Consider the following 22420-nt stretch of genomic DNA (forward strand, 5'->3'; position numbering starts at 1 on the left):
CTATGCTCAGTGCTCTCCATTTCTATCACACGAATGCAAACGAACTGATAAACTGATTTGGTGTGTACCATACGCCCTGCTGAGAAACTTTTTCTGACACCGTGCAAGATCTTAAACGTTATTTCAATCACCCACAGGTATGGATTTGCTCTGATTTTAGGAGACAGAGCTAACACTTATTGAGTGCCTTCTATATGCTAGACATTTTCCCAGGTCTTATTTAATTGATTATGCTCTCAATAGCCCTGGAAAGTGAGTATTACTAACCTCATCCTGTGGATGAGAAAACTGAGACATAAAAAGATTAAATAACTTGCCAGTGATCATGCAGCTAGTAAGTGGCAGAGCAGGGATTTCAATCCAGGACTGACTCTTTCCAGTGTCCACGTCATTTCACTCCACTGTGCTCCCTCTCTTAGTGAGCGCAGGACCTGTGGGACAAGGGCTGCCATCAGCATCGTTAGGAGTGCAGCAAAAGGGAGAGCCAAGTGGACCCTGTGCAGGCAGTCACAAATGCTTTCCCTCCTGCCCTCTGCATAGAGCGGTGGTGATCGCAGAAGGAACAGGCCCCTCTCCATCGACCGCCTTCAGAGGCGCCCGAGTACAGCTGGATCACAGCACAATCCTTCTAGCAAGTTCCTCAGGCATCGTAAGGCACTGTTAGCCTCAAATTACTCCGTAATGTCTGACTCTGGCTTTCCTGATTCCAGAGATAAGAAGATATACCTGAGGGGGCTGTAGAAATCATCACTCCTCAAAACCAAGGAAAGAGCGTGAGCGTTTTCAGCGTGCACAGGTTCTGGAGCCAGCCTGTCCAGGTCCATACACAGCTCTGCCACTTACTAGCTGAATGATCTTGGGCAAATTGCTTCCCTCTTCCGTGTCTTGGTCTCCCCATCTGTAAAAATGGAAATAGTAACAGTACATACTTCCCAGGATTGTGATGGGAATTAATGAGTTAGTGGGCACACAGCACTTCGTGACCCCTGACGCCTAGAAAGCCATGTAGGCAGATCTCCCCTTGCGCTTGTGGCAATAACCCCAGGAGAGACCCCTCACTTCCTGCGGAACCACGGCGTGGCTCACCAGGTGTCCGTGTGAGTGCTTAGACTCAAAGGGCTTGGGAAATGCAGTTTTTGTTTTCTGTCTGACATGCCATTGAAGCAGACCTGGGTTCCTTTTTATGTATCCACAGATTTAGTCCTCATTCCAGGCTGCTGATATTTGGGAATGGCAAGGGGACAACACTAGGAGCCTTGTGCCAGTAAAGCTCTTTGATGGGGAATGGAACCTACTTCACATCCTTCCCACTGGCCTTTCTCTGGCATCTATCATGAAAATATTCCATTTTTTTTCAGCCCATTTCACAGGCTATGGATATGCTCTATGTCCTACAATTGTTTTAGAAGATCTACTGAAAGGAAGGCTCTTGCCTCCAAGGACCTTCCAGCCTGAATCATTTTGTTAGTCCTCCAATTCCCTTTGCATCTACAAGGATCCAGCTTATCGATTTGCTGCCTTTCTGATGGTAGTGCCCTGGCATCCATGAATATATTCAGATGAGTTTGCTGAACGTGGCAATGTTTATTATACCCTGATAGCTTGATGTAGCCATCGTTAAGACCCATGCCTGGGTGCACTCTAAGACAGTTCTTTTTAGTGTCTCTTTCCTCCTCCATTTCTACAAGTAGAAATATTTGGAAAATGTGTCATGAGATATTTGTATAAAATCTTGACCAACATTTAAGAAACACTGGCTTTATGGGCCAAGTATTGTTCTTAGCACAGGAGAAAATACAAAGAACAAAGAAGGAAAGTCCTCTACTCTTGTAGAACACATATTTCAAGGAAGGAAAGAGCCGATAAACAGGGCACCGAACCAGCAGGGTGATTTGTGTTAAGTGCTAAGGACAAAGAGGAGGAAGAGGCAGAGGAGGGGGAAGATGACAGCAGAGGGCGGGGCAGGTCAATCATAGAAAAGGTGGCAGCACCAGGGCTATTTGAGCTTGAGTACGTGGGACAGTCCTTTCTGAAGCAGTGGCATTTGTGTTGAGACGTAAAGGAGGAGAGAGCCAGCCACGTTAAGAGTTAGGGGAAGGGCATTTCGGGCAGAAGGAACAGCAAGTGCAAAGACCCAGAGACAGAAAAGAGCATGATATTCAAGCCAGAGAAAGCATGCTAGCACGGCTGAAGCTAGGAGGAGAGTGGTACATCAAGAGCTTTGAGATGCAGATGGCAACCAGATCAGGCAGGACGCACACTTGCTGGTGAAAACACGTCCAGCACGTTGGCGACTTGTACCGCATGCTGGGCTCCACACAGAGACATCTCCTTCCTTTCATCTGACATCCTCTTCCTCCAAATTTAACAACCACTTGCTATACCAAATTTTTCAAAAGCACTAAAGTAAAGAAGAAAAAGCAGAGGGAGGAAGCAAGTTTCACAGAACTTGGCCAAATCTGGATGGAAAGGAAAAAAAATAAACCTTTAGTCCAAGTGCTCGTATTTTTAAACCTGAGGGGGCTCTCATCTGGTCTGTTACGAAGACAAAGATTGGTCAGTGGACAGCAGTGTCAGTTCCTTTGAGCAGCAGTTTTCATTGCTCTAAAGTGAACTATTGGTGTCAGAAAGGACAGAGTTTATCTGTTACAGATGCATTCAAAACCCCAGCCAAAACATCAATTAATTCATATAAATAACGTGAACTTTTCTTGGTTCCTGGATCTGAATTTAAAATGAGATAAGGCTGGGGCAGCTAATTTTTTTGTTATGAGCCAAAAAAATCAGAGTCCAGTGTTTAGAAGCAAACCCGAGAGTACACGGGTAGCACAAACCCCTTCGATAAACCAGTTAGGAGACGATGCCTCAGATAACAGCTCTGTGTCATTTGTTAGTTTATGCATTAAGTGTTATTGCCCCATTAAGAGAGTACCTATTTCTTCTAGAATGTGGTTCAAACTGTTATTTTAAATAGCTAATCAAATAGTATTTAGAAAATTAATGCCATGTATTTTTTTAAGGTCTTTCATTTTACTGTCTGCTTTAACCTTCTCTGCTCTTTGAGCATTCAAAATGAAAAGAATAAGAAAACCTTCAATGGCAGGACCACATGAGAATGGTCACTTTCCCCACCACAGTGAATAGAGGAAGATGAGAAATCCCTTGATTTAGGAACAACAACATTCTCTCTGGCAGATTTAACTAAATATCTAAATGTTAATAAAGCATTTGTCAGTGGACTATTTAATTACTTCGAAAGTAATATACATCCCCCTGTTCATTTTCCAGATGAGAAAGTTGAGGATCACAATGATTTAGGAAAGAATCTCCAAGACAATGCACTTTACCATCTCCAGCAAGAAGAAATCACCTCACCTTCTTCTCTTTCTTGTAAAACTAATGCTGTTCATTGTCCTTCCATGTATTTGAAGCCGGGAAATAAAGATCTCCCCAAATTTTAGAGAATAAAATCACTTTTCTAACACTTCCTTTTAGAATGCGCTCCAAATTGCAAAATAAAAAATACAGCATACATCTCTTCTCCGTATTTATATCTTCTGTATTTACATCAGAAGTGAATTTGAATTTAGGAAGCATGGCAACTTGTATTTTAAGAACAAATTAGCCTCATTAGCTAGAACAAAATGCTGCTCCTCCAGCTATCATTTTGAGACTTTTTAAAATTAGATTCATCTTTCCTTTGCCATCAGAAGCCTACCCTCAGATTAGATGACAGCCTCCAGCCACACATAGAGATAATACGGCAGATCGACTGCTGCCCTTGGTCACTGTCTTTGCAGATATCAGGAGAACCCAGAAAGATGGAAAAGGTACACCACCTGCCACAAGCACTTATATGGGGAATATACTAAAACCAAATTTAAAAACGGCCGTCTCTGAGTGGAACTTCGTGGAGGAACGAGCATCCAGGAGATTTCTGGGGTCCTGACAGATGCACAGTTCTACTTCATGCTCAGTGTCGAAGGGTCACGGCCAGGGTAAATCTAATGGCTTTGGAATGAAGAATACGATAAAAGTGTAAACTCATATTTTTCCAGCCTGGCTCTGCTTTTACTCCCCTAAAAAGATACTTTAATAATCTCACAGCCTTCATTCACAAGATTTCCTTCTTATAAATTTCAGCCCTCCACTTTAAACTACAGGGAATGCTTTTAGGCTCATTACACTTTAATAATTCTTGATTTATAGGTAAAAAGTCAGGAAAACACCCTTAAATTTAAATGTTCCATTCTTGATACTCTTAAGCCAAATCACACAGTCCATTTTTCTCATAAATCAGCCTATCACCTGTTAATCACTTTGGTTGCTTTATGCTGACTTCCCTCTGGTTCCTCTAAATCTGTCTGCTCCCAGGATACACAGACCTGCACGTGATATTCCAGGTGTGTTTCTGCCAAATGCACTAAATTACTCCACTTCTCCCTCGTGACATGGCGCGTCTGCACACACAGCCCCAAATCACATTGGCTTCCACAGTATATTGCAAACATGTCTAATTTGTTGTCCACTCTACCCTGGTCTCTCTGGCATTGCCGTTTTTCTGGATCTTTCCCTCTTGCTGCTTACTTTTATAGCTTGTTTTTTCCCTTCAAAGCATTGGGGTTACACCTGTCCACCTTAATTCTCATTTTGTTTGATCCTTCCCATATTTTTAACCTCAGAAACCCTGGGTGGCATTTCTCTTTATTCACTGGTGTTTTTCCAATGCTTCTTGATTTAATTTCATCTGTAAAACTAATTAACATGCTGTTTACTACATTTTTTCCAGGTCACAAATGGACATGCTCAGAAAAAATAGCACTAACAGCGAGTGCAGGGGCGCTTCTCAGCACCTCTCCTACTGGGACCGCTCAGAGAGTGCAGTTAACTCTCCCCAGCTCCAGGGACGGCTGCTTCAGCCACTTCGCACCATTTTGATGGACAGCTGGGTCTCTCCCCTAATCAGCCACTTTGGAGATAGAACAATTACAACAACAGCAATTACTGAACGCAGTCTGTCATTGTGAAGATGAAGGCTGGGAGGAGGAAGAGGAAGGAAGAAATTGCCCAAGTTTAGAGTCAGATGATAAAAGATCTCAGCCCTCTTGAGGGAGGGGGCCTAAACAGGAGGACTCTCGAAGGCAGAGACTCCCAGGTTGCAGGAGATGAAAATGCAGACGCGGTTTTCCAGCAAGCCTCAGTCCATCTCCAGGCTCTTAGTGAGGAGACACTAATGAGTGCTTTTTGTTGTGGTGGTGGTTCTTAAAGATTCCAAGAGTTTCTTAACATCATACTCTGATATTTAAACAATTATGCTTAAGGTATTTCTGTATGTCTTTCTGATTAATTTTTGTTGTAATTTAAACATATTTCACTTTGTTTTTTAAAGTGAATACAATGACTGGCAAGATCATTTTCACAGTGAATAATTGCAAACTGTAGAGTTTTCAAGAGATGTCCTGTCCTGTTTCTCCTCTGGGCTCAGTAATTCCAAGTTCTTGATCTTTCTCTCCATTCACTTTAGTTATTGTCTCAAAAGCACCATATACTTTCTCCATATCCAGTGAAAAGACCAAAAAATGGGATCTTAATCAATGAGAAAATGTTATTTCTCAATTTTAATGGGCATAGTCTTATCATAAGATTAGAAAAACATCATAAGAAAAACAATATGTATCTCTACTTAAATATGTATTTATAATTAGGATGATTTCTAATTAAATGCATTTTTTAATATGGGAGCAAGAGAACAAGAAAGGCAATTTATTTAAAATAATTGTGTCTATAGCAGAAATCATGTTGAAAACTAGCAGAGCTTAATAAAGAAGGTCTTCCCAAGATATACTGCACATGTCCCAGGAAAGAGAGGGAACAAACTAGTAGGATGGTTGCCAGGTAAAACGTTTTCTTATTTAAGGGAGAGAAAAATCTCATTAGAGGATCTTATGAATAGTCTACAAAAGTCTTGTACCTTATTTCTCTCTAACTTTTTTTCTGTTCTCATAAAAGAAAGAAAAGGAAGGGAAGCCACATAAAAATCCAGCTTTCTTGTGAATTTTAGGAAGAGGAAAATGTTTTTAGATGAGAGATGCCCAGGAGAGATGAGAATTATGAAGGGAATCAAATATCCTTTGTCAGGTAAATAGAAAATAGATTGAGGAAAGCTGGGACACAAAAGCTTACTGGAAACTGATGCAGATGGTGCGTAGTCAAACTGGAAGCTTCCATAACACTTTGGACAGGCCTAGGGTTCAGAATAACTGAAGCTCCCTGGTGAAAGCAAGTTACGTATTTTCTCTCTAGAACAGAACGTCTAAGTCCAAAGTGGATTCAGCAGTGATCTGGATTTCCGCTCATCCTTAATTGTTGTGTGCCCTTACTTAAGACGTTCAGTCTCTCGCTATCCCAGCTTCCTCATCTGCTCGAATCTGCTCTCCTAGAGGGCTGTAGCAATTATCAGAGGAAATAGCAAAAGTGAAACCTCAAACTTCATACAGAAAGAAGACATTTTTCGTAATTAAGCTTTCATAAAAACTTAAAATGTTTTATTGTTACTGAGGATGTTTATAGATATTGTTAATCACCACTGGAAAAACATTCACTTTTGTATTCATGAACCCTAGACCAGTGACAGGAACACTCATTTTCAAGCAGACCGGGAAACAGCTTAGAATTCAAAATATTAAGACATTTGAAATGCCTATTAAACATGTAATTGCATAGACTTCTAACTGTATTTATTCTATAACAATCTACTTAAAACAATCAAATTTAGTATGCAGTTTTTCATAGGCTTTCAATCTGAATGTTTATATTTTGGAATTATTCCATCATTTCAGTACTTCTAAATATTTTGCTGTATTTCCATTTATTCTATTTCTCTATCAATTATTTGAAGTAAAAAGCAAGTCATGTACTATCTACCACGTTGACACTATCAAATATTTGACAATCACAGTGATGAATTTCCAAGCAATGAGTAGTACGGTAGGACAGCTGAATTCATCTAGCCATTAGCACTCCTGAAATAACTGGATCTATCACTTGCAGACCGGCTACATACCAATGAGCAGCTGACCCACCGTGGTTACAAATATGACTGAAATTAACAAGACTACAAATACTTACACTGATTACTGCAATTGCCAACTGATCAATAACCTAATTTATCATTCACTGATCACCTCACAAATGGCTTGTGCATTTGGACACACAAAGCATGTTACAATTTATATTTAGCCTCTAATAATGTAAAAGCAGGAAAAACACATGTCAAGTAAGCTCTAGAAAAATTCCAGATGTGTGTGTGCGTGCGTGTGTATGGAAACTTGATATCACCCATTGGCAGTTCTCTGAAAGAAACAAGAATTTTTGTTAACAGTTGAAGGACTTCCTGAGGATTATACAAAGATATTGAGATATCCATATGTGAAAAGAAGCTTGCGAATAGATGAATATAGTCTTAAGGATCAAGAATATATACACCTGACCTCACTGATCAGTCTTAGCATCCCTAAAAATGGGACAACCAGATGTTGTATGCCCCATAACATGATGTGATAGGAAGTAACGACACGACGCTCACCAACCATGAAATGTTCCTGCCTAAAACTTGAAACTGAATCTAGTCAAGCCTAGAGCTCTAAATGCCTGTGTACAGGACACAGGGATGGGGGCCAGGGCCAATGCCTTTACAAGGAAGCATTGGTCCAACTCAGAATGTAGGAAATGCCAAGGACAAATGACTTGGTTTATCCAACTAATCAATGAAATGAAAAAAGAAAGAGTAAAATAAACTTGAGACATAATTAGGACCTCGTTTGGGACGTGATTCAAACAAACTAACTGTATGAACACACCTCCAAGGAAAGTGGGGGACTCGGGAGATGGACTAGGAATTTGGTGATATTGAAGAAATATTGTTAGTTTGGCCATTGTGATTTTAAAATTTGTCCTTGTCTGCTAGGGATGAATATTGAAGTAGTTCAGGGTGAAATGACAGTTTGAATACACTTTTAAAAACTCCAGGAAAGGGAGGGGGAAAGTGTGTGAGTGGATGGCAGGGGGAAAGAAGAAACAAAATCAGCAAAATGTTAATAATTTTGTTAAATCTAGGTGATGGTTACCTGAGAGCTCATTATTGTCATCTATCTATTTGTTTTGTAAGTTTTAAATGTTTTCATACTAAAACATGTTTAAAAGTATCTACAGGTATCTACACTTCAATTAATTGTTTATTCACATAACACAATGATAGATACCAGCATAATGGTTTTGGGGAATCGATTGTAGCTTAAATCTTGACTTGCTTGCAAGTTCTAACCCACAAATCACCAATAATAGGTCAATTCTAAGTTGCAATGAAATAATAGCTCAATAATCTCCATACAGGCTCATTCTGATTTCCCACCTAATTCTTACAAGAGTTCTCCTTCCCTCCTTCCCCACTTCCGATAGACTAACAAGAGTGAGTCATGTTACGGTTGTGTCACTGCACAACCGTGGTGGGGCTAGGGAGGGAAAACACTGCCTTCACACAAACAAGCTTGGTGCTGTACCCAATGTGTGAGTTGATGCTCATGACCCCAAGAGGAGCTGGGGTCCGGGTCTAGTTATGGGCCTGTAGCTGATGCAATAGAGGAAGGCAGGGAAGGTAGATGGAGATGATGTCTGAATAGAAAAGTTCCTCGATTCTTGAAATTAACATATAAATTTTCCATGGATTTTTGTTTCACTCTTGTAGATGGTTTTATTTTCAATGGATATGCTTTATTTTTGTTCACCACCTCTTCAACAAAACAGACATTATTTTTTAAGCCTAGGAAAAAATGTATTCCACGTTGCCGTGTGCAGAGAAGAGAAGGTGCCTGGGGACAGTGGAGTGGCCTAATGCGAGCAACTGTTGGAAGGGTGTACTGAAAGCACATCCTGACGTCTTGGAGCTAAGAGGAGGAAAAGGATATTTACATAAGATGAGATGCCATAAATTAGAAAGTTCAGTGTGCTTAGAAACAGGTAGTGGCTGGGACAGTGAGAGAAGCATCAGTTGGCTGCAGCAGATTGCATCTTCCATGTTTAATTTCCACTTAATTCCTGAGAACGGCAGAGGCTCAAAGGAATGACTCCCTTTCATGCTCTTCCTTCATAAAAACTCTTGCCAACCTCTTAAGGGCCAAAGCCAAACCCTAGAAATACCCCTAATTGTTACTCTCCTGATCTGATGACTTTTCATACGGCGTGCATTGATTAGAAGTAATGTTCATCCGTGTTTCAGCCACGAGGCGGTGTCTCAGACCAGGTGAAGAGGTACAGGTGGCCATTTCCAGCCTGGTCATCTACACTGAGTCATCTGGCATCACCTTGGTGCCTGGAGAGAACAGTAAGCTCTCTTACCTCCTCCTCCAGCTCTTCATTGCTCTATGTCACAAAAGTACAGTTAACAAATTAAGGTGTTTTATCTGTTTTAAGCAGAAACACTTTTGTCATCTCAGTCAAGAAATGAACTAAAGTTAAGTGATAGAATTAAAGTTCTGAATAATAAGAATATTTTGGTTGGGTTCAACAAGAGGTTATAACAGAGTAGAAGGAATGGAGAAACTGAAATCAAATAGTTTAAATGACTTTTAGCAGTTTTGAAAAAATTAAATATAGGTAACAATATGCAGGGCCATCTGGAAACGAAGACAGCATGTTTTTAATGGTCAAGAACTTGACTTCCAGGGGCCAGCCCTGATGGTCCAGTGCTTCAAGTTCCGCATTCTCCGCCTCCATGGCCCAGGTTCACTTCCCGGTCGCGGAACCACACCACCCGCCTGTCAGCTGCCATGCTGTGGCGGCAGCTCACACAGAAGAACTAGAAGGGCTTACAACTAGATATACAACCACTCCCTGGGGGGCTTTGGGGAAAAGCAGAAGGAGAAAAAGGAGGGGTGAGATTGGCAACAGATGGTAGCCCAGGGCTAATCCTTCCCTGCAAAAAAGAAAAAAGCAGAACAGTTGACTTCCAGGGAGAAATAATTAACCTTTATTATGATTGTTTCCCAAAAGTCTCAAAACACATATAAAACATTCACTGTGTTGCATTGATTATGAATGGAAGCTGATTTATAATGCTGATTTTAGTTCAAGATATACTGGAAAACCTAAAGAATTTCGGATTTCCTTGGAGACATAGAGTAGATGACATCCAACTCATCTTGCTCACCAATGATTCCCCTGGCGGAGGAAGCTAAAATGCACGGGTCAAGTCTGAGGCTTTAAGGAGGACTGAGACCTGATTCACTTTGTTTCTTCCTAATAGAAAATCTGTCGTTAATACAAAGAGTGATTATTGATTTTTTAAATTCTGAATATTGATATTTCTTAGACCATAGGTTCATTGATTCAACAAGAGTTTATGAAGCACCTGCTATATTCAAGAGAACATGCGTATAGATTTAAGAACCCATTATTTAATTCTTTGTTATATTTTTATTATTTTATAAGTAGGTAATAGTTTCTGGCTTCCCCATGATATGAACAGACTTTTGTTACAATAAAAATATTAGAAGAAAACAGTGATTTCTAGCCACTAACAAACAAGTTGCTTTGTTCTCTCAACTTTTCATCTGGTATTAAACATCATTGCCCAAAAGATTATACTATATTGTATTTTTAATTCAAGCCCAAATTATAGCATTTCAGATGAAATGAGAGCCAAGTCCCACTGGTATTTGAAAGTGGCAACACCATGATTTCTCCATCCTACAGATTCCAGCATTTTTTTCTCTTTTCCCAACCTGTTCTGTAGACAGGTTTCCAGTTCTGTGCCATGTCTTCAAGTGTGATTCTACAGGAAACTTCATAGAATTGGGAAATACTCACTATATTTCAGAAACAAATAACCCTCTAATTTGATAACAAATTTGGGGTTAAATGCAAAGTGTACTTTTCTTTCCAAATATCTGACCTTTATTTCCCACAAAACTCCTAGGAAGAAATTCCATTCATGAATTTTATCTATATCAGAACAAAAATATCTAATTGCCTCTTCTATGAAATCTGTATTTATCAATTATGGCTTTCTCAGGGAAATTCTAATTTGCAAAAATGCTTTATATTCCAAGCTTTAACAGTTGGAGGTAGATGTCCTTAAGGATGGAGGGGGAAAAAGTTCTTTTTTAAATGGCACATTTACTAATTATAAAATGCTCTTATCTCTCTGCAGCCAAAGCCAAAATGAACATGTGCCTTGTACTAAGAAATCCCAGGATTGTCACAACTTGTGCCAGCTGTTGAGGTTATGACACCTGTGCCAGCATCGCCAGCTCTGCCCACTGTCATCTGTTCCAACTGTTCCATCTGCACTGTTTGTACCAATTCTCCCTTTTCTGCATCTGTACCTTCTGCAGAAACGTTTCCAACAATGCCAGCTGTGTCATTGGTGCCAAATATGCCAGATGTTCTATTTGTCCACCCTGGGCCAAATCAATGCAGTTTTGTGCTCATTAGTTTTAGCTGGTAGATTCTATTTTACAATTTTTTGAGATGTATTTAGATTGAATCCAGGCAAAAATCCCCATTCCAACGATTTTACATCTACCTACCCATCTTTTTGCCACCACAACTTTATATAACAACTTCAAGTCAGTCAATGTCGTCTTGATCGTATTAAAGCAGTTCTCAGCAGCGAGTTCAATGTTAATTGTGGTGGGGCATTCCCTACAACATAAAACTCTATAGAAGCAAATATTGCAAAAGCTATGGAACACAACAATAAATTGGCAAAGAAATTAAAAAAGAATAAACTTTGTTCTGATAAACAAACTGAGAATGCTCAAAAATCAATATGTTGAGCCGATTACAGTAATCTATGGCATAATGTGCTATTAAGCTGCCTGTTTATTGGTCTTTTAATTGACAGAGTTACACATGCGGGTTAATGTGTATGTCATACTCTCCTGTTTTCCGGGTTCTGCTCTAAAGAGTATTAACCAAGGGCGCACGTGGGTGGTGGGGCCAGACCCGCTGCCCTTCCTGCTTCCTCGTGCAGCTAAGCAAGCTCAGGAGCAGGTCCTCAGCCAGGAGCTAGCTTCTCTCTCCTCTCTCACATGTCAATTCTACCAGTGTCAACACAAACCACTCTGTGAATGGGCATGTTCTTTCAGCTTTAAAGTTAAAGATAAAAGTATTTTCATACGCACAACTGCAATATTCTTCATCCCCACAGACCAAAAGGTAGTGTTTTTCTCTTTTCTCATTCAGGAAATCCTTTTATAAGGAGCACTAGCACTTAATCTCTAAATTTTAACACAAATTCTTTCCTCTCAAATCATTTTCCAATGTGGAGGATGAGCCCAGAGTTTGTCATTTGAAAGTTGATGCTTTACTAGAAATGTGAGGTCCAGGGAACACTATGTTACCTCCTGTTCGTTCAGCCTGGGTTATTTAGCTTGTCCCTCTCCAAGGATGAAACTTGCCTCTATTTGCTAAGGCTTGAAAGCGTTAACGATGAAGTTCTTAACGATGGATAAAATGTCAGCTCATGATTATATCCAAAATTTTTACTCAGCCTACACATGTGACGAGGTTCAGTGAGGAAAGGTCTCAAAAGCCTTATTAAGTTTTCAAAATCCACAGAAGAAACACTAAACTTCCACAGAGAATCACCAAATTACCCTAAAATGAATGAATTTATCTAGGTCTTAGGCTAAAAATCCTGGTGACATCATTTCTTCCCAGACAATGGTCTGTATGCTGAGGTTCCAGACCCACATGGGTGACGGTTTCAGTACACACAGATGTTCCTGAGTGGGTGTAGCACCCTCCATCCAGCCATGCTTTTCCTTTATAGGATCAGTGATTATTTCTCAACATCCCAAGTCCTTCATTCTCCTACCCAAATTTGATCTGTTTCTGATCCTTTTACTCTGTACATTTTCCTAATCTTCTCTGAACATGGAGAGGAGATTGAATAAATATCAATTAATAAAAATGGTGGCTTTCTATCAAAATATGCCCAGTTCTTAACTTGAAGGATCCAGTCTGAAGCTGCTGACCCAACTTCTAGAAATGCCACAGAAATTCTAATTCTCTACGTTACTAGATGCCAGGAGGGAACATCCTTAATTAGGATTAAAATAGTTTTATGATTTGTTGGGAGTGCACCCTCTACATTTTCAGAACATTTTAATTAATATAATTTCTGCTCCCTGCTGATGAAGACGTTTCTGATGGTGTTTTGGCCTCACACATTTACCGCCTTCATTGCTGAGTCATCTGAATACTTAGAGGAATCCATAAACTTTACAGTGTCATGTAAGATAGAGAACTGAGTGTTAGAAGTGCCAGGTAGACACACACAGCTGAGAAGACTTTTCACCGTCTATCTGGCCCCTTTTACGTAAGTTTTTAATATGGCGACCATGAGAACACTCATTTTTGCACATAAAGAATACAAAATCATACATTTCAAGGTTCCAGTGGCAAAGGAGAGAAAAAGAACCAAATGATTTTGAAATTTGCTATCATTACATTTAGCTTCCTTCTAGGTAGTTGTTTCTCTGGAATGTATATGTCACCATAGAGAAGAACACTGTCCGTTGGTCCTTCAGCTGTTTGGAGTAAACAGAAAACCTGAGTCCTCTTAAGTTTCTTGAGTATTTTTCTACCTAGTTCTCCAATCTCATTGTCCACACTTTCAAATCTAGAAGGAGAAAGGAAAATCTTACCTTTGTAGTTCATTATCATTAGATGCATTAGTAAACTATGTAGCCTGGCAAGCAGACCGGCAGCTGTGTGATCAATGTTTACAACAATGTTATAAAAGATAGCAATCACTTACACTGAGATACCATGGCTCAACAGGAACTACTGCTGTCATTTTCACCATTTTCTCATTCATTTCGACACTATGTAACTTTCAGGCAAATGACACTGCTTGACTCACTAATGTTGCAAGCTGCTGTCCTCAGCTCCTAAATGGCAGTCCTCAAACTCCAGTGTCGACATACGCAGAGAAGCGATCTACATCTGGAAGTGAAGGAAGTCTGTCAAAATGTAGAAAAACCTGAGAGGGCAGGAAAAGCAGTTAATAGAAAACTAACTTGGGCAAGAATAGAAAAGAAGAAATAACCGCACCAAATCAATAAGATAAATAGCTGGAAGTGGGTTGTCCTGGTTGAACGAAACAAGGAGAGCAGAGATCCTTAGAATTTACAACTCACAAAGTTTCCGAATCTCTAATAGAAAGGAGCCTTAGAGACTCACTAATCCAATCAGAAAACTCAGGACCTCAGAGGTTAAGTGACACAGTCAAGCTCACATAGCTAATTAATGGGAAAATCAAGTCTAGAGCCAGCCTATCCTCAGGTTCCTCCTCAGGTAAATGGCGGATGATAATAACAGTACGTCACTCATAGAAATGTTGTGAAGATTAAATGAGTTAATTGGTATAAAGCATTTAGAACAGGATCTGACAGATAGGAAACACTGTGTATTACCTATCATCATCATCTTCATCATCATCATCATCAGGATACTTGAATCTGGGTGGTTTTTACTTCTTGAGGATCATACTAGCTCAGTCTTGCAAATCTCAGCATCAGTTTAAAGTCACACTTTTATCCTCCACTATAAATCATCTTCTTTCCATCTTTGTATTATGCCCATCAAATTTGTTATGAAAAAAGATGTTGGAATATGAGTCTGGAATTAAGCAAGGCCCAGTGCTTGATTTTCTGTATCCTACCTGGCACACGATGCAAAAATTCAGTCAATGCAGGAAACTCTAAGATTCCCATGTTAACGGAAGGAGGCAAAGGCTCGATTAAACCAGTAAATGACACAGAAACAGTGGTATTTGGGTTTAGAAAGGAAGCACATTCTCAATGCACAGCACGCTCACATGCACTCAGGCGCATACTTGCCAGTTACCTCTTTTGTGTCAACCACAGATACACGGGGCCTTGCTGAGCAATAGAAAGAATAAGGCCACAGGGATTCCAGAAGAAAAACTCCACTCCGAGAGGAATGAGTTAACCATGTTGGGAAATTAGGAGGAGATAGTAAGGAAATTACAGTTGTTACATAATAAAACTAATGTCTCACGATTGTAAAGCACTTTATACTTCTCAGTTTGGTACTATCGTCTTCTGATCCCAGGCTTCAGTATTTGGTGGCACGTTAGAATCAGCGGGGGCGGGGCGTGGATTAGGATGCCAGACCAACTGAATCAGAAGAATCTCTCCGGGATGAAGACCAGGCATCTGTGTTTTTAAGAGGCCCACCAAGCTATTCAGATGCACCAGGAGGGTCCAGGAATCCCTTTAGGAAGCCCAGTCAGTACTCTCTCCTCATTAAAGCATTCTCCTCATAGAAAAATTAAAACAAATTTAAATTAATTATTTAGAACTTCAGAATTTTGAGCTTTATAATGTTACTTCATTAAAAAGGTTTGGATTAAACTGGGTTAACTTTTCCTTTCTAGCCTTCTGTTTTCAGACCATTTCTTGCCTTATCGTAGTACATTCAAGTTGGACTGAATGACAAAAGCCAGAGATACATTACCTCCCGACTTTGCTGCATGTGCTCCTGTAGGAGTTTGCCTCGTCGTTAACCTTGTTACAACTCAAGATCCATCATCAGGAGTGTTGTGGTGAGCGATGATACAGATGGAAACATGCTAGAGAGAGAGGTCACTGGGCTGGTATTTAGTGCTATCGCAAATACACAGCGATACCAAAACCTCATTCATAGCATCATACAGACGAAGCCAGTATGTTGGACATATACTAGAAAGCTTTTCTCAAGCAAATGTTTCAAATCATGTTTAAAACAGTTCACAGCACTTTTATGCATGGAAGCAGAATTTCCTAACTTGTGGACAATGACACACTTGTGTAGCCCACATGGCTCATGGAGGTGCCAAGATAGTGACTCCTTCATCCTGGGGGCAGCCACAGCTTCTGGGCTAGTAGCCTTCAGACATTAGCAGCCTCACCCCATTGGCCATACAAATATCACCATCTTCTGTGTGCTATGACTCAAAGAACATTGGAGAGCCCTGAGCAGCGCGAGCCGAGCACTGGGGCAGCACTCTCCAGACAAGCTTTTATTTTGGACATCAATAAAAAGCAACTTTCACTTGTGACTATCATTTCATAAAAGAAAGGGGATTGTTGAGCTGTTGTTTCTAAAATGCTTTCACTTTAAAGTAGTTTACATCACCCAAGAGAGTGTGGCCCAAATATACAGTAACAATAAAATATTTTATCAAGAGGAATTGACTATTTTTCTTCCTGATATTTATTTTGAAATTTTTAGTCTTCTGAAAAGATGAAATAACATCAAAATGAATATCCCTATCTGCTTTATCTGTCTTCACCGGTTGCTTACATTCAGCCACATATGCTTTATTTATTGTCCAACTTTTCTTTCTGTGGAAGCATTTGAAAGTTGCAGACGTCAAGCCACATCACTCCTAAATACTTCGTCATGTCCCCAAAGGAAAAAAACATCCTCCAGAACAACCACAATGCTGTTGTCCCACCTAAGAAAATTAGCATGAATTCAGTGTCATCTAATAAACAGCTCATATTCAAATTTCCCCAGTCGTTTCAAAACTCTCCTTTATAGATTTTTTTTCCCATCTGAGATTCAATGCAGTTCCATACACTGTATCTGGTTGTTACATCTCTTCAGTATCTTTTAGTCTAAATAGTTCCCCCACGTTTTTAAAAAATTGTGTTTTTCTTGATGTTGCCTCTCTAGAAGAATTCAGACAAGTTGTCTTGTAGAATGTTCCACAGTATGGATTCATCTGTTTACTCATGCTCAGATTCAGGTCGAAAGAGCATTTTCAAACTCCTGGATATTGGAAAAATATAATCTAGACTAAGTGAAAACATTGAACTTAATGGAGAAACCCTCTCCATAGTCTCTGTTTTACTCAGTAACAGTCACCGAATGGCACTTTCCACAGGCCATCATTAGGCAACCACCAACCTACAGAATAAAAATGATTCCACCACAGACCATCTACCAACAAAGGGTACCACCGGAAAACGACACCAGGTCTTCAGAGGACTGGCCTAAGGTTCTGCTGCCATTCATTGCCAGGCACTAGGGCAGCTGCTCATTCCAGTGAATTTGTCAGGCTGAAATGGCCTTATCTTACGCTGGATGTTGTCTATGATCACAGTAAGATGTGCTGGGCCCAAGGTCTACTAAACAGTTAACAAAAAGAGACTAGAGGTCGGCACCCGCTTACTTGCTGAGGAGCCCCTCCCTATCCCTATGTTCCCAAGCACCCGAGGACTGGAGCAGGGCTCACAGACGAAGCGGGGTCTGGGGGAGGTTCACCATGCCACATCGCCCACCTGCCTGCTTCACGACTTGCTCAGTGCCAGGAATGCCCTAATTATATGCCCCATTTGGTGCAGAGCTGTTCAGTCGTGGACAATAAAATAGAAATGCGTTCAAGCATGAGCAAAAAGCTCTCTGGTGGTACCCTGACTTTGCTCAAGGGACTTCCTGAGTTATGCTCATTACGATTATTGCGCATGACTACAGAGCCCAGGCCGGGGACAGACTCCAGGCAGGGCCACTGCTTCCCCGCTGGGGCAGAGGACTCCCAGATCCACTCACCCCGCTTTGTGGGATGCCAACTGTTCTCCTCCCAGGGGAAAGACTAGGGCGCTGGGGTGCTGCCCCCCACTCCATCAGGGGATTGTCCTCCATCCCACAAGGTGCATTTAGTGGCGAGGGAAGAAGGAAGAGTTGCAGCAGCCTCTCTTCTAACGGCGGGCAGGTCCTCTCCACTCCGGAGTCCGTCCCTCCTCCTCGGCGACGGGTGTGCAGCACAGCGCGCAAGACGAGGACAGTGCGCACCGGAGGATCACAACGGCGAGGCCAATTTGTTTTACATGGACACTCATCTGCTTCCAGAAAAGGATTTGCCCCAGGCTTCCCATCACAGACACTTCTCACCTGGGCTCCTCCACTTCTGGCCGACTGCTCGGCGGCTCCTTGGGCCTCCCGGGACCCGCTGCTTCCCACGGCCTCCAACCAGATGCGGCCAGAGACAGCCCCGCGCGGCGTCCCCAGCCACAGCCACCGAGGCCTCCTCCACCGCCGTGTCTCACCAGGGCAGAGGCTGAGCTCTGGGAATTCAGAGGTGAGGAGGACAGGCTTTCCGACGGAGGAGGTTCTGATCAGGCTGGGAGCGGGATATCCAGAGCGACAGGAGGGCTGTGCGAGTCTAGCCAGGGCGCTTCACGCCGCCCGAGGCGGACCACGGCGGAGCCAGAGGGAAGAATCCATCGACTCAGAGGTTTCCAGCTCAACATCTTAATCTCAACATCGGTGCCCTTAACTGATAAAAGAAATCCTGAGAGGTCAGATGTGAGGCGGGCCTGATGAGCCGTTTATTCATTTATCTTTCAAAGATATGTCTTTCGCATCTACTGTACGCTCAGAAGGGTGCAGTTTGGGGCATGCTGAATTTGAGGGCTCATCAGAATGCCTGGATGAAATGTTAATTTAACTCATTTTAAACGCGAATCAAGCTCAAATGAGCAACTGAGGATGGAGCTCATTGTTCCTCTCACAAGAAACTCTGCTTCTTTACGTCCTGTCTTCTGTTTTGACCATATTCCCCTGTGGACACCTCGTCTCTTTAGCCGGTTATTGTGTCTTTATGCAGCATTTTTACTAGTAGTCTAGCCCCTGAGCTGTGCACCTGGAGGAATCCTGCATCTTCCTGTTATGGTTGATTAAATTAGGTTCTGAATTCTAGAGGTTTCCTACTATCCCAGCCTATAGTCTCCAAGCCAGTAGTTCCCTACAGCTTAAAAAATGGAGAGGGGCCGGCTGGTGGCACAGCGGTTGGGTGCGCACGTTCTGCTTCGGTGGCCCGGAGTTTGCAGGTTCGGATCCCTGGTGTGGACATGGCACAGCTTGGCAAGCCGTGCTGTGGCAGGCATCCCACATATAAAGTGGAGGAAGATGGGCACGGATGTTAGCTCAGGGCCAGTCTTCCTCAGCAAAAAAGAGGAGGATTGGCAGCTGATGTTAGCTCAGGGCTGATCTTCCTGAAAAAAAAAAAAATGGAGAGAGTGTGAGTACAAGATTAAGACAAATAAATGCCTAATGCTTAGGAATCTGTTTATTAAAAGATCAAACTATACAGAAGCACTTATTTTTTTCTTTTCTCTGTTTTTTTTTTTTTTTTTTTTTTGGTGAGGAAGATTGGCCATGAGCTAACATCTGTTGCCAATCTTCCTCTTTTTGCCAGAAGAGCTTATTTTCTTATTTCCCTCTATAAGATTATCCACTCTACTATTTTATGGCCAGTATGTTTATCTGTTTTAATATGGCTAATTTTTCAGAAAGATAAAATAAAATGTAATCTAGATCTTGGACAAAACACATGGTTTATGATTTCAACTGTGAGACAAGCCACCATGAGCCATCTAGCGATCACTTATCCTAACTTCCTACCTGGTGAAACTTGCAAACCACAAAGTATAAAACAATGAAATTATACTGACTGCCACCATCTTTTTTATAGAACTCATCAAACCAATGATCAAACCAAGGAGATGCTTTTGTTGGAGATAAACCAGGAAACCTTTGTTGGTGTCACTTAATTGAACTCATATCCTTCACTTATATCCCAAGATAATCAGATCCCTTGCAATGGAAATTCCCAAGTTATGAACAACACAGCAGCACAACTTTATGAGACTGCGTTCCCAACCTTTGGTAACAACCTTGCAGTCGTCTCGGTCCCAGCCTTTAGGCTGTTTCATTAAGGCCCAGTAGACTGAGACTTTGGCTTTTGGCTGCTGACATTTCTCTGGAATTCTGTGCATCCCATGAGGTAAGAAGTCATCTACATGATCCAACTTGCCTATCTCAGAAATAAGCATGGGTATCCATAAACCCTCAGAAGGCAAACATCGTATTAGAGACCCAGGCTCCAGGTGCAAGTTCAGGGGAAGGTAGTTCCCCTGTGGTAGTTGCCTAGGGCTGCCACAAACCAGGGGGCCAAAACAATGGAAATGTATTCTCTCGCCACGCTGGGGGCATGCAGTCCCAATTTAAGGTGTCTGCAGGGCCCCGCTCCCTCAGTGAGCTCTCAGACAGGACTCTTCCTTGCCTTCCAGCTTCTGGTGGTTGCCAGAAATCCTTGGCATTCCTCATCTTGTGGCAGCATCCCACCAATCTCCGTCTCCATTGTCACATGACAGTCTCCTTGTGTGTCTGTATCTATGTCCAAATTTCCCTCTTCTTATGAAACCCATCACTCGATGAGGGGCTACTCTCATCTAGTATGACCTCACCTGAGCGTGATTACATCAGCAAAGGCCCAATTTCTAAAGAAGGTCACACTCACAGGTGGCGTGGAGGTTAGGACTGGAACGCATCTTCTTGGAGGACACGGTTCAACCCACAGCAGAAGGAAATGGCAGCTTTTTGGCCTTTGTTCTTTGTAATAAAAGGAGACATAGAAACAGTTTTTAATAAGCCATTTCCTACAAATTCTCTTTAAAAATGTGTTAAAGTTACAGGAAATAGAGATTTTTAACATTTCAAAATATACCCTGAAAAAATTAAAAGACATAAAAGTCTGAAAAGGTTATTAGCATTACTTGATTTTATTTTGAACTTTTAACATGTGAGTCGCACATGCTAATAGAGTTGATGAAGACTTACAGAGATACAAGTGCCATATGGTGGCAGTTGGGTAAATAACTGTGCAGACGTGAAAGTGGAAGAAAGGACAATTCTCTGGACCCCAAAGATTAGATATTGGCAGCGACAGTTTTAGCACCTCCAGAGACTATCGGCCATTGCACACGTTTGAGACTCCTAGTGCAGAAGCATGGCGTGTCAAGTCAGCAAACAGTGGTATGTAGATATTTGCAATCTAGTAGACTATTCTCGTGTCAGTTAAGTGGGTGCATAACCAAACGCTGGGCGTGGATGTCCAAACCAGATCTGTGACCTAAATTGGCAAGGACAGCACTCACAATGCTTTGAGAAGAATCGCTCTAAGTGCTACGCTCTGACACAGTCCTCCCTTTCAGCAAGGCCAAATTGCTCTGCCACCCTTCAATTCAGATCATCACAGCAAAACGTTCCAAAGCAATTTACAGCATTTTGCTTTTCGAGGCCACACCCTGCCTGGACAGTCACTTTTACAATCATCATTTTCTCGTAGAGCTAAAAGGGTGAGGATTAGCCCCAGGATACTGGAATCGTGAACAAATGGATTTATAGCCACTCTAAAACTGCAGGTGCACGTGAGTGCTCCAGCTAACACCTACAAATCACTGCAAATGGAAGGGCAACAGGGGCATCAGAAGCAAAACTCTGACAGTATTAAGCCACTCTGTCCTTGGCCTTCTCAAAGTCAGTCTCTCTGTTCACAGTCAGAACACTTGCACTGTCTTCACCAAGAGGACTCAAGAATAAATTGGCAGTCACTTTTTCTGCCATTCTTCTGGGCTCCTGCGAAATAGTTCCAACGTAACTTCTACCCAACCGAGAGCAGGAAGAGACCTCAGAGATCATCAGGTCCGGGGGAGAAAATACTCAAAACCCCCAAGCAACACCTCCCCAGTCGTTGGTCGTCACCTTGATTGGTCAGGGTGCACAGGAGACGTTTCACAGGCTGTCTTCTAAAGGACGTGCTAAGAGTCCTCTGTCCCATAGTATTTGCTTTGCCAGCTGCGATCAGCGTTGGAGATTCTCAACTTTCAACCGTCACCCCTTGCTTTCTGCCAGGTCCTCTTTCCAAATGCCCTGGTTGTGCATTGCGCTCCCTGGGTCACCATGTCTGCTTTCCCACTGCTGATGGCCTCCTCCAGGCAGGGGCCTTCTCTTAGTCATCCCTGCACCCTCAGGGCCTAACTCAGTGTCCAACACAGGCTAAATGCTCAGCAAGTTTGTGCTCAATGAAGAAATAGTTCTAGAAAGGATAGTATGTGAGGCCTGGCTTTACAATCTGGGTATAAATTCATTGTATTGAAGTTTATCAAAGTTATTTTTTCACAAGTCACTAAGGGAATGAGATGTGACTTGTGTGCATATGTTTTCATGGGGACAGGACAAAGAAAGGAGTTAGGATTTAGGGAGCTATTGAGGAAAATTATAGGTTTAACAGCAAATTCCAGTCACCAATAGGGTATGATGAAGGGTTGGGATGGGGGAGCTGCCCCCTAGGGTCAGCTGAGGACACTGGAGACCTAGAAAGCTGGGCAGAGACTTCAAGATGGAGACGTGGAGGGGCCCTGGAAACAAGCATTTCTCCACCTTCCAAAGGACTTCAGCCTGCTTCTCCTGTCTTCTCAGCAGGCCAGGCTGCTTTGAGGGTGAAGGGATCTGACATAGGTTGTACTCTGTGTAGCCTTCACAGGATAATTACCTGTAGGGT

At 41.9% G+C, this 22420-nt stretch overlaps 1 long non-coding RNA gene across 4 annotated transcripts in view; it reads right to left on the minus strand.

Moving 5' to 3' along the window:
- Positions 1–6523: 6523 nt before the first annotated feature.
- The window catches only part of LOC139080582 (uncharacterized), a 37914-nt gene continuing 22017 nt past the window's right edge, over positions 6524–22420 (minus strand). For 2 of the 4 annotated variants that reach the window (XR_011535189.1, XR_011535191.1), the window contains 5 exons: positions 20378–20469; positions 17626–19070; positions 14481–16845; positions 13823–14010; positions 6524–9970 (listed from right to left, as the gene is read on the minus strand). This is a non-coding gene — a long non-coding RNA (uncharacterized lncRNA). Of the gene's footprint in view, positions 9971–10450; positions 13685–13822; positions 14011–14480; positions 16846–17625; positions 19071–20377; positions 20470–22420 lie in introns of those variants that run through there. The other 2 variants (XR_011535190.1, XR_011535192.1) reach the window with 2 other exon arrangements.

Source organism: Equus przewalskii, chromosome 31 (assembly GCF_037783145.1).
Source record: "Equus przewalskii isolate Varuska chromosome 31, EquPr2, whole genome shotgun sequence".
Lineage (NCBI taxonomy): Eukaryota > Metazoa > Chordata > Mammalia > Perissodactyla > Equidae > Equus > Equus przewalskii.